The following is a 13,408-nucleotide window of genomic DNA, read 5'->3' as shown; positions in this document are numbered from 1 at the left end:
AGGTGGCTAAAACTAGGTGGAATAGAATGTGGCCATGTGGGTAAGTATGCCTTCCTTCCTTTTCAAAGGAAGCCAGAACAAGTTCCAGGTGCCATGTGTTTCTCCTTCTTGCGACAGTTACCAGGGTGAGCTCTTCCCATGAGGCAGGACTGTCAAGGTTGCGGGGTGGTGGGGTCATGGGGTGGCGGGGTGGCAGGGTGGCAAGGTGATCGGGTTGCAGGGTGGTGGGGTGGCAGAATGGCAGGGTGGTGGGGTGGCGGGGTGGCAAGGTGATCAGGTGGTGGGGTGCTAACAGGAGCATTTGGAGGCCTCTTCTATCCTCCAGAGCAAGTGTCCCTCCCCGCCTATGGCTCCCAGACTTCAGACATTACAATGTTCCGTTTGATGGCTGCCCACATGCCCAGCCTCCTTCATGTGCCATTGTCCTGTCCCTTGACCCTTCCCCAGGGTCACCTGAACCCTTGATGCATACAGACATCATGAAGCCCTCAGAAACTGACCTCAGCACATGCTGGCACACGCAGGGCAGGCTGACATTCTAAGGCTCAAGACTAGGAGGGTTCCGCTGCTAAGGAGTGTCATATCGCCTGGGTCCTGTGTTTTGATTTCACCCAGCTGCGCCTGTGTGCATTTAGACTAATCCTGTTAGCTGGCAGGAGCCGGGCCACCGCTGTTTATCAAGAGTGCTTGTGCAATTCAGCTTGATATGCAGCCTCCTTCCTGAGCACCGTGGAACACGGCTGAGTGACAGTCTCTTCAACTCTCCCCAGCCTGGGGGAGAAGTGGAGGGCCATGAAGGGATGACTAGGCCCCCCACTCTGCCCTGCAGAAGGAGGTGTAACATCTGCCCACCCACATACCTGAGCATCCACTACCCTTCTCTGCCGCCCTCATCAGCCCCTGCCCAGAACCACACGTTTACCACATCCAAGAGACTCCTGGGCCTGAGAGGTGCTGAGGGGGACCCTGCCACCCCTTCCTTGGAGGAGCTGGTAACATCTGTCCACTTATAGAGGTATGTCCTGCAGGTGAAACTGGCCATTGATGGTGTTCTTAGAAGCATCCTGCCCTGCAGTGTTACCAGTGAGGATAGCCTGTTCACACATTTGGAGGTGGTCTGGTCCCTCTTGATAGCATGTCCTTTGGAAAGGTACCAGTACTACATATGACCGTTCATTTCTTCATCTGTTAATTGGGATAATCTGCCCCTCATCCATTCAAAGGCCAAGGCCTACAAAACGGGTTCCTGGGCTGGAGAGGTGGCTCAGAGGTTAAGAGCACTGGCTGTTCTTCCAGAGGTCCCTAGTTCAATCCCCAGCAACCACATGGTGGCTCACAACCATCTATAATGAGATCTGGTGCCCTCTTCTGGCATGTAGACAGAACACTATATGTGTAATAAATAAATTTAAAAAAAAATCTTAAAAAAACAAACGGGTTCCTGTCTGTCATTTGCACTTTGTTTAAATGTAGGGTCTCAAGTACTCCAAGCTGATTTCAAAGTCAGTGCATAGCCAAGGTTGACCTTGACCTGTCTCTGCCTCTCATATGCATCACCACGCTTTGGTTTATGGAGTGCCGGGATCAAACACACGACTTTGTGCACAACGAGCAAGCACTCCACCTCCAGCCTTTTGTGGGAGACAGGATTTTGCTATGTAGACCAGGCTAGCCTCAAATTATAGCAAACTCCCTGCCTCTGCCTACAGAGTGCTGGGATGATAGGTGTAAACCACCATGCCCGACTTTCCTTTGTACTCTTACCATGTGCATTATACCCACGGTGGGGGGAGGGGACTGACACCCTCAGACACCTGGTAGGAAGACTGAGGTCAGAGGGCCAGCAACCATCCAAGGCTAGACTTAGCCTCATTGCCTCCAAGCCTGTCACATGTGGTCAATCTTGAGGAGACCTCAAGGTCATTTATGACTGTCTGTGCAGGGTCATAATGGTGTGATAGCCTCTACATGGAGGCAGTGGGTGGAACAGAATACTGCCCTCCACAAAAACTGATCAGAGAAAGTGTTCAGTGGAGGGGACCCTATCAGCAACAAACACCTCACCACTGAGGGATACCTTCCTGACAGAGACCATGAGTGTCACCAACAGGTCTGGATTCAACACTTAACTCCACTCTTCCTGGGTATACTCAAAGGCACCTCCTCCCAGAAGAAAGTCCCAAGTTCCACTTATACTCCACCCGAAATGCCCGTGAGTAATACCACCACTCGCCAGTCTCCACCACTCCCCAGTCTCCACCACTCCCCAGCTTCTACATCTTACACTCAGCTCAAGTTCTGATACGGCTTTATCTCTCCTTTTAATAGCTTTCTTTTTTAATAATTTATTTAAATTTATGTTGTGTGCATTGGTGTGAGAGTGTCAGATCCCCTGGCACTGGCGTTCCAGACAGGTGTGAGCTGCCATGTGGGTGCTGAGAATTGAACCCAGGTCCTCTGGAAGAGCAGCCAGTGCTCTTAACCGCTGAGCCACCTCTCCAGGCCCCTTAATAGCTTTCTTGCTATAGAATTTAAATACCATATAGTTCGTTCATTTAAAATGTATAGTTCCAGGCTGGGAGGCGGCTCCATCAGGAGCTCACACTTCCAGAAGCCACATTTCAAATGTCAAGAATGGTGGCTCATGCCCGTGATGCCAGCGATGAGGTAGCAGGTTCCTAAGATTCGCCCTTTGGTTGTGTTTTGGCTGTTTGTATCTTCCCTAGCAGGATGGACATCCAGAGCTTTTGTCCATATTATAATTGGACACTTGCCTTTTACTAGCTAGCTGTGTTCCTTACATTTTTTGGATTGCAAGCCCCTTGGTTCAGATTCTAGCTGAGCCCAGTCCCATGGTGCAGGAGGACAGTCACAGCTCTGGCTTAGAATGACTTGGGCTCAATTTTTCCTTCAGATGCTGAACACTGGGGTGTTTATGATAGACTCATCTATGGAGCAGAAGGAGTCACACATAACAAGTAGTTTACACAAGGCTCCCGAGTCCGCTTGGTGCTGGACCATTTCTTTGTTATTTTTATTTTTCATACAATATATCTTATCATACTTTCAACTCCCCCAACTCCTCCCAGATCCTCCATATCCACCCAATTTCATATTCTTTCTATTCTCTCTCAAAACAAAACAAAAACAAAATGAAAATCAAAACAAGACAAAGAAAACCAATAAGACAAAGAAATACCAAAATAAAACAAAACACACACACACACACACACACACACACACACACACACACACACACACACACATACACACACACACGGAGTCCATTTTGAGTTAGCCAAGTACTCCTGGGCGTAGGACCTACCCTGGAGGGCAGTTGATACCCCAGTGTCAGTCCATTGAAGAAAACTGGTTTTCCCTTTCCTAGTAGGCGTCAATTGCAAATGGCCTGTTTTTTAATGGCTGGGACTGTATTCACCTCCCCTCTCAGTGCTGTGGCTTTGTCTGGTTTGAACCCGTGAAGGGCCTGTGTGCTGTCACAGTCTCTGTGAGTTCATTTATCTACCAGTCCTGACAACTTCTCCTCTTCCACGGAAGCAGATAAGGAACCACATTATCCCTACTTGGCAGGTAAGAAAACCGAGCCACTGAGGGCTTGCTAGGGATGGTGGTATGGTAAGTGGCAGAACTGGGGCCTGAACTCCTGTCTGTGAAACCACAGGGATGGATCCGTGTTGCTTTCCCAAAGCAGACAATCAGTGTGTGACAACCAAGTGAGTCAGTGAATACCTTCCCCGACGGAGCCCCCACTGCCTTACATAGTAGTCTGCTCTGCCGTAGGCCCCCTCCAGTAGCCACGAAATTCTTCATTGTTGAGCAAAGACTATCTGTCCCTATCATAACCTCCTCCCATCGGGCCGGATTCAGCCTTCCAGAGGACACCGGGTGACTGACAGGTGAGCAGGGCAGATTCTTCCCTACTCACACTCAACCACGCAGGCAGTAGCTTCCCTCAACCAGGCTGAGTCTAGGGAGCACTGCTTCCCACAGGCCTATGGAGAATACCCAATGTGTGCAGAGAGAGCGAGGGACATGAATCCAGCCTGCAACAGGAGATGGGACTCTGGTCAGTGATGAGGTAGCTCTGGAAACCTGGCAGCTGCCAGCCCACTTACCAGGAACAGGGCCCAAGCCTTGAGTAGCAGAGCTCGTGGCTGAAGCGGGGGGGGGGGGGGGGGGGGGGGGGGGGGGGGGGGCGAGGCTGGGGAGGTGGGGGGCTGGTACTCACAGGACTTGCTCATGCTGGCCACACAGCAGTCCTTTGTTTGCTTGCTTAGCTTCTTGAGTTGCACCACTTTGGAGCCAACCCCGGTGTGACTTTGAGGCACATATGACCCTCATCTCAGTCTATGAGGCCAGGTTGATCCTAGAGGAAACAGTAAGGAACAGTGAGTGAATGCCTAAGTGTCCTAGAAACACACACCCAAGGCAAGAGAGACCCCCCAAGCCCCAGACCAAAGCTCCGACACCTACAGCCTCGCTTTCATCTCTGCACGATCACTCCTGGGGTCCACTCCAAGGGCCCACATGGGGGTTCCTCTCCAGTCCTTGAGAATTCAGGCTCGAAGAGCGTGTAGTCACTCCCAGGACTGAATGGGCCGCAGGCCAGGTCAGGCCCAAGATGCATTCTGATAGCAGCAGGAGTTCCCTTTGCCTTGGGGAAAATCAAGTACCACCGGTCCAAGCTGTCCCTGCAAGTCCATGTCACATCTGAAAGCCTGAGGCTGGAGGACCATCACGGTGGCCCTCCCTGGGATCCAGCCTCTTCGAGGAGCTTTGCCACCTGCATTGCTGTGAAATGGGTTAGTGACCCACGCCTCACTCACCAAGGTGTGAGGATCTATAGTTTTTCAAGCTGATCTCCAAAGTTTACACGCTATTGAGGCTATCTGTGAAAAACCCAAAATTATAGACACAAAAAAACAGATGATGAGCGGTTGCTGCAGACGAGGGAAGAGGGAGGGAAGGGGGCATTGTGGCTTGGATTTTTTTTAGATATTCATTTTTGTTCCAGTTTTTAATTGCGTGTATATGTGGCTTGGCAGGGAGGGGTACACGCACATGGGTGCAGGTGTTCTAGGGGGACAGAAGAGGGCGCCAGCTCCCCTAGAACTGGAGCTACAGGCCGTTCATTGTAAGCTGTCTGACATGGATGCTGAGAACCACACTTGGGTTGTCTGCAGGAGTAGAAAACACACTGAGTCATCTCTGCAAACCCTGGTTTGGATCGTGACCATCCCCTAAAACTTAGGCACTGACAGCCTGGCTCCCAAGCAGCAGCGTTCGGAGTAGGACTTTGGGGAGGTGACTGATCTTGAGGGTTGACCTCATCAGTGTTAATCCATCTCATCCAGGTTTAACTTTCTCATCACAGTTTAACAGGCTGTGGGAAGCGGGTGGGATCTTTAGGAGGTGGAGCCCTGTTGGAGGAAGAAGGTCATTTGACCCTGACCCTCTCCCCACTAGCCCTCGTGAGATTCCCCCACACATGAGATTCCAGATTCTGCCACAACTGCTGCCACCCCCACACCCCCACGCCCCCAAAAAAGCATCCAGGGACTGAAACTTCTGAAACCATGGGCCAAAATGAAGCTCTCCTTTTTAAGCTGGTTTCTCTCAGGTGTTTTGTTACCGCCATGAAAAACCGACTAACACAGGGAGCCTGTGAAAAAAGTGATCCTTTTCCAGCAGGATCCTTTGGTGAGAAAGTTGCCCTGTGTCTCGGCCATATCAACATCAACATCCTGAACATGATCTTGTGCTGTTTTGCAAAATGTTAATATTGAGGGAAAGAAATGAAGGGCATCCTGGGTCTCCACTGTTTCCCATGGTGACCTGTGGGTTGTCTCAAAACAAAATGTTTAATGCTTGTTTGTTTTTTAAAATGGGAGTTACTGAAACAATGTCAAGCAGAGAATAACAATCTATGACAACATTACCTATTCCCCAAGGGCTCCTTGACAAGATATGTGTCCTGGGAATTTGTGTCAAATAAAACCATCATGGCAAATAAGGAGAGAGGCCAGGTAGGAAGAGCCTAACCATAAGTTTAATATCTTTTATTTTTGTGCCTGCCGTGAGTGCTTAATAAATGTAGGGGGAATGAATGAATGAATGAATGAATGAATGAATGAATGACAGAGTCAGTGACCTGTTGATCGCTCAGGAAATGAAGTGGGTCTCAAGTAAAAGGAGTTTGGGACTAAGCCAGCAGCACTCTCCTGCCTGGGTGAGCCAGCCCAGGTCCTCTCCTTGCCCTCCTGCATCCAGCACTGGGAGCAGGCTGTGTGTGTGCCTGCGAGGACGGCAGAGTGATGCACTTTAATTAGTGCAAGAGTAAATTACATCGGACGAACAGAGCCCCGGCTCCTCCCGACGGCGTGGGGAAAATGGAAGCCTAGCATTTCCAATTTAAGGTTTAGTTAGATAATGCCTATTGGTGCCAGTAGATTACAGAGTGGATATTAAATCCTGCAGGATTTGGGTTCGGAGCGTACAAATGGAATCCATAAGTAGAGGAAAGCAGCCGGAAGGAGCTGGCCTGCTGTCCTCAGCTAATGAGGAGCCTTGCTGTGGCAGAGCAGCTGGCAGAGAACTAAATCCCAAAGTGTCCACTCACAGACAGGTCTGGAGGATACAGTCGTCACGGAATGGCTTTCCTTACTTGCTCCCGAGCAGGCTTGAGTGGAAAACGGATGGAACTGAGGTATCTGCATCTTTCCCCATTTCCTCCCTCCAAGGCAACTCCTACGCTACCTTCAAAACACCTCGAGCATCTACTTGGATTCCTGTGCGAGCTGGAGGATCCCAGGCTCCCCCTGGCATTGCATTCCCCATTGGTTCTCCTAGACCTTACCTGTCCCTCACCTCTCACTCTCAGGAAAGGTTACTCTCCCACACCCCTTCCCTGGGCCCAAAGCGGTACCCGATACACACACACACACACACACACACACACACACACACACACACACACACACTACACACACTACACACACTACACAAATGGCATCTCCTTCTGATTTGTATTTCCCTTTCAACAGCCAGGGTGCTTTTGAATACATAATATATTCACAGCCTTGAGGACTCAAGACCTTCAAAAGGACCTCAGGAGAAAGTCCCCCTGCTGCCCTGCTTTGTGGCTTCCAAATCTACCCTGGGGACAGCTATGGCCCTGGGTGCCTGTCCAGGGGTCATTCTCCTCAGCCAATCCAATGTGTCTGTGCTCTCCCCGCTTCCTTGGCAGAACAGCAGGATCTGACACACACTGTTCAACCTTGTCTTCGCTTCGAAACTTTCTGCAGAGGTAGTGCCTTGTCACTATGCAGAGGGCAGTCTCGTGTTTCCGCTTCTTTCTAAGCCAGGCTCTGCTCAGAGAGAAGGGGAGCAGTAGCCAAGGATGAACCCCTGGGGTCTTACTTTTCCTTCAGCTGGTGCACAGTGGTTCCTCAGAATCCAAGAAGGTCTGTTTCTGGGATGCAGTGGATACCAAGTTCCATGGATGAGCTAGTCCTGTGTATAAAACAGCATGTCCTTCATACACAGCATCTAGATGACTTCAATGCCTTAGACGATACAAACGCTATGGAAATAGGTGTCAGATGGTATTGTTTAGGGGACTAATGACAAGATAAAAATGCCTACACATGTTTAATGTAGATGTCGTTTTTTCAAGTAATTTTCTTTCCCAGTTGCTCAGATGCACGGGTACAGATTCTGCAGATCCAGTGAGCCGGCTGCACCAAGGTTGATTGGCATCTTTTGATAGCCTCTGTGGTATTCCTGGGCCAGCAGGCTTTGGGCAGCAAAAAATGAGCAGCCTCAAGAATGTGGACCCTGGGCTGAGACAAGGACACCAGCAGGGGGCACGGGCCTTCCCTAGAGCGGAGATGACGTCACACAGGCTCAGCGTGAAGGTTCAGGCTCAGGGAAGGTGGATGGAGCAGCTTATTAGTCTGAGCAGGATAAAATGTGTAAATTAATTACCCCCGCCACCGTGCATGTAGCGGCTGGCCCTGCACTCTGGAAGAAGCCTGGCCTCTGTCCCTCCTGCTGGTTGACTCCCCTGCAAGACACAGCTCAGGGGGACCTGTGGCTACATGTCCATGGGGAAAGGAAGGGCTCAGGCTCAGCCTGGCCACAGCAGGCATGACCGAGCAACACGAAGGAGACAAGCCAGGCCTTTGCCTACGTGGGAAAGTTCCATTGCCAAGGCATCGCCGCAAAAGCCATGAGCAGAAGCCGAAGGGGAGGGGAGGGAGAGACAGGGCCACCCTTGTCCTGTGCACCCCTGACAACAAAGAGCAAGGCACTTGGTGCACCAGCGCTGCCTTTTATTTAACCCTCACATTGAGGCACAGTATGAGTCCCATTCTGCAGACAAGAAGACTGAGGATCAGAAAGGAAAAAAAAAAAAAAAAAACATCTTGTTCTATTGACCCAACATGCTCCTTCCCATGCAGGCACAAGCAAGGGGGTGATCTCTGGGATCTTACTCTCCTTAGCCCCTGGCAGTCCAGACAAAGCACCCCTCACTGGTGCTAGCACCCTTTGCAGCTGGGACCTGTGCTCCCCCACTTGCTGGTCCTGCTTATCAGTCCTCTGCCTGCAGCTGCTTCCTGCCCAGCATGGGTCAGCTGGCCTGTCTGCCTGCCCACCCACCTCCACAATGGGGCTCCTGGATGATGTCTCTCCGGCTGTCTAGGTTCATGAGGTGCTCTGCTCACAGCCTGTGCCGAGTCCTTCTCTTGGAGCCCCTCCCATGGAGACAGCCACTGCACTTGCCCACAGCCCAGCACTTGCCCAGAGCCCAGTTCCGCATGTGGTTGTAGTGGAGCCTTGATTCCTGATGGGCTGAGCCCTGCCCTCCTCACACAGGGAACTCCACTGCATGCCAGGCCTGGCTGGTCCCTCCAAAGCTTCCTGCCATGACTCTCCACAGGGCTGTCTCCTCTTCAGAGAGCTCACCTTCCACAGTCTGGATTGAACTTCCTGCTTACCACACTCCAGCAGCTCACCTCCCCCCAGTGAAAGCTTGATTCAGGTCCCCTCCACCCTGCAGTCCCCCCACCACTCCCGTGCCTACCTCTTGCCACGGCTCCAATAATGTCACCCCTTGGTGTCTGACAAGGATTGATTACAGTGCCCAACCCCCGCGATCCACAGACACACAGCTACTTGTGTAAAATGCTGTGGAATTTGCATATAGCCCACGCACATCCTCCTGCACATTTCAAATCTTCCCAATTACCTATATCTGATACAATGTAAATGCTATGTAAATAAGTGTATTGTTTGGAGAATAATGACAAGGGAAAAAAGTCTCCATGTTCCGTACAGGTGCAATTTTTTTCCATAACATTTTTAATCTGTCTTTGGCTGAATCTGCCGATCCGGAACCTCAGCTACAGACAGCATGGAGGGTGGGCTACGACTATGAATGAATGGAGTTTTATTCTCTGGTCTCATGTCTCTCCACAATCCTGTCCCCTCAGTGAGACCCCTGTACATCTGTCTGACCTGGGCCTAGGAGATAAACCCATCAGGTCACTCCCATATCGCTTAGCCATTGGTGACATAGCCCTCACCCTCAAAATCATCAGAGGCCTTCTGAACACAGGTATCCCTAGGCAGCACCCCCCCCACACACTAATGGATCAGCTTCCTGCAAGGTAAGGCTTGCGGCCCACCAATTCAGCGCCACCAAAGGTCTTCATGTAACAGTGAACCAACCTTAAGGGAATGAAAAGACTCTACTAAGGACCGACTGGCCATCAAGGAAACAAACAACAACAACAAAAAACCAAAACGAAACAAAACGTGTGTCCGCTTGATATTAATGTATTGATAACCATGAATGAGCACAGCAAAAGACCTTCTCCCCCTCCCTCCCTGTCTCCCTCTCTCCCCTAGAGCCCTATCCATCCAGGTGAATCTCAGAGGCCCTGGACATACTTTCATCACCCGGGAAGAGTTGAGCTCATGTACCCCTGTAGAATCCTTTGGGGCCGGCTCACAGGCCCCTCTTCTCTCCCTTAGCCTCTTCTGGGCCTCAGCCTTGGCAAGGTGATGGATTCTGAACCAGAAGTTGGCACATCCACCGAGTAATTATTGTTTATCTCCCTTGTTTATGTGGCTGAACAACAGCTCATTTTCAAACTTAATAGTCAATCCTCAGAAAGACAGAACTGCCTTGGTCACTCTTGGGAGACGGCTTGAAGATGGGATGGGAAAACAAAGAGGGGCAGAGGGCTGCAGAAAGGAACCTGGTATGTCCGCAGCCCCTGCTCAGGCCAGTCCTGCAGATGCCCCACTGCAGAGCCCCCCAAAAATGGGGCATCCTCTGCCCAACCTGCTTCCTCTGGGCCAGCTACAGCATGCCCTAGTGGGACAAGGGGCAAGCCCTTCACTCCTGCTCAGGCTGGGGGTTTGCCGTCCAACAGTACGCACCTCATCAAACAAGAAGGGTTGATTAGCTAATGATGAGGGAGTGGGGGAAGCAGGCTGGCTCCCTTTGTGGAAGAACTGGCTGAGCAACCCCGGCCCCGCAGCCTAGGGCAGAGAAGCCCGGCTTTGTGCCTATTAACCATGATGAAATGCTGCCACCTGCTGGTCAGTTCTAGAACTCCAGGAGCCTGCGTCCGGGAGTTCCAGAGCTAAGAAATTGGTTCCTCATCAGCAAATGCAAAAGCTAAAAGAAAGAAAGAAAGAAAAAAAAAAAAAAAGAACCAGGTGCCGTAATCCCAACATGTGGCAGGAAGATGGTGAGTTCAAGGTCGTTCTTGGATATATAGTGAGTTTGAAGCCAGGTTGGGCTTCAAGAGAGTCTCCAAAAAAATAAAAAGTGTTCTGAAAGGTAAGAGTGTATGAAATTATGAAAGAATATATAACAGCACCCAGGTTGGGATGTTGTCATTGTTCACTTTGTTGCTTCAGTGATTATGATAAAGTGACAATCTCTCGATTATTAATCACTTCCCAGGGTTTGCAAACAGGGTTTTGGAACTCAGCTATCTCTTAGAAGTTTTTCTTCCGTATAATGGCGGGACAACTTGTCCAAGGTCAAGCAATGGCTGTGTGGAACAGCCAGGATCCCAGCCCAGGCCCAATGGCTCTGACTCTGCACTCCCACCTGGCTCCTCCCATGCAGAGAAGCCCCGACACATCACTGTACACCTCCCTGGGTCCCCGATACTCTCCTCTTCCACTGCCTTGCTCAGGAGACTGTTTCTGAGCTCCCAAGCCTACCCATGTGTGAGAATTACTGTTCCAGGACATTATGGCATTGTCCCTCCGGGATTCTGCTCTGAGTCCTGGAGGCCCAGAGCAGAGCCTAAAGATTGTAGGGCCCCAGCCTTCTCTTCTGAATGAAAAGGCTTCTCCTGGGTCGAGGACTCAAGGTCTGGAGGTCTGAGTCTGGGATGGTCAGATCTAAAGGAAAGAAGAGGTAATTGGGCTGGGGAAAGAGAGCCCTGGGGATGGGCATTGGCTACCTGGATTCCAGCCCAGTCTCCACCCCAGTCCCTACCTTGACCAAGCACATCTCCCAGTCCCTTCCAACTCTCTTTGCGGTGACAGCTGAGGATGGATGCCAGCAATGATGGATCCAGTGGAAACGCCGGGAAAGGCTGGACCCAGAGAGGGTAAATAGCTCGTCCAGGTACAAGGAAAAGATGGCAGGGCCAGGATGAGAAGTCAGGTCTCCCAGTCGCCCAGCCAGAGCTTCCTGTCATCCCCAGTGCAGCTCTGTCTTCCCTGCCTGCTAATAGGCATTCCGTGCCCTACCCAGAACTGCCTACAACCCAGAGCTTTGCCGAGTCTGAGAGGAACCTGAAGTGGTACATGTCCTGCTTCTGGGAGAGACACTTCCCCTCTGTCGGGGACCTGCCACTGGTCTGTCATCTTCTCAGAGGGAGGTGGCCTGGGGACTGAGAAGAGAGGGTTCCTGGTTGCTTTATAGTCACAGCTCCAGAGACGGTGACAGTGATGGCCTGGTGAGTGGGGGTGTGTTCAATGACGCTGCCACCTGGGTCCCAGCAGAGGGCCCAGGGCCACCAGACGCTGCTCTCATCCTCCTTGCCTTGCCTCTGTGCTGTAGGTGACAGCCCTACTAAGGACAGGCAGTGGCTCAGGCCCTCCCTGACTTCTCCCCTGGAGAACTCTGCTCCTATCCCACCCCCTCCTCTGCAGCAGGCAGTGGGGACAGGGCCTGGGAGCCACCTGGGCGAGCACTGTTCTCAGAGTCTGGGCATCTCTGGAGCCTTCACTGCATCCCAGGTCCTAGGAAAGGTCCGTGGACTTCATAGCATTAAGGACACGGGAGGTGACCTGCTGGGCACTCCTTGGGGACTGTTACTTAGGAAAAACAGCAGCATGATTGAGGCTTAGGGAGCAGCAGCCAAAGTGTGGGGAATGCTGTCCTCTCGGCTCTCATGGCATGGCATGGCCCCTTAGCAGTGGCCCGGGACCCCTGCCTCTCCTGAGCCCTTTGAGCCTCCCGCCCCCCACTTCTCCCTTCTAGCTCTCCTTTCTCCTGGTTCCCAGGGGCCCCTCATGGGAGGCCTGGCTATTGAGATCTGAAAGCCCCTCAAACCCCATAGGAAGAGGGACAGAGGAGGAGGTGGCATGGTGCTGCGCCAGGCAGACCAGCTGAAGCTGATTTAGGTGCTCTTCACAGTGTGTGGTGTGTGGTGTAGTGGCTGCCCCCCCCCCCCATCGCCATTTTGACAGCCTGGGGTAGGAGGAAGAGTAAGGACCATTAGAGCTAAGTCATGTGATATCCAGGCCCCACCAGGGGAAAGTTTGTCAAGTTTGTACTCTCTCTGCTACATCATGCTTCTGTCTGGTTTGATCACCTCTTCCAGGAAGCCCTCCATGACTGTCCCTTAGTCTAGGGATTTGGGTGGTGTCATTTCCTTCCTCTGAACCCCAAGCCCGGGACAGTGCTGTCCTAGGGAAAGAGCCTCAGTTGTGGCCTCCACCACCCAGGGTCCCTCCATGGAGAATATCCTTGGGCCATGCCTCTGGTCCATCTCTACCACAGAGCTCAAGTCACTAACTCAAAGCACCCATGGAAGACCCTAGGGCATGGTGGCAGAGGATCTGACCACTCGCAGTGGCTCTCGGGCTACTTAAGGACTCCCCGGGCCTCCACCTTTCCTGTTCAGTGTTAATAAAAGTGTGCCTCAGAAAGTTCCAGGTTTCTGTTCCTCAGAGACCCAGACTAGACCCAAAGGCATCATGTTTTCAAGATATAAGAGGGAGCTGGGTGGTGGTGGTGGCGGCAGAGCACTCCTTTAATCCCAGCACTCAGGAGGCAGAGGCAAGTGTGTTCGAGGCCAGCCTGGTCTACAGAGTGAGTTTCAGGACAGCCAGGGCTACACAGGGA

The sequence above is a fragment of the Peromyscus californicus genome, unplaced genomic scaffold (genome assembly GCF_007827085.1).
Source record: "Peromyscus californicus insignis strain IS unplaced genomic scaffold, ASM782708v3 Scaffold_11__1_contigs__length_118956290, whole genome shotgun sequence".
Taxonomy (NCBI): Eukaryota; Metazoa; Chordata; class Mammalia; order Rodentia; family Cricetidae; genus Peromyscus; species Peromyscus californicus.
The sequence above is the reverse complement of the archived record's forward strand: the minus strand, read 5'-3'. Positions refer to the sequence as shown.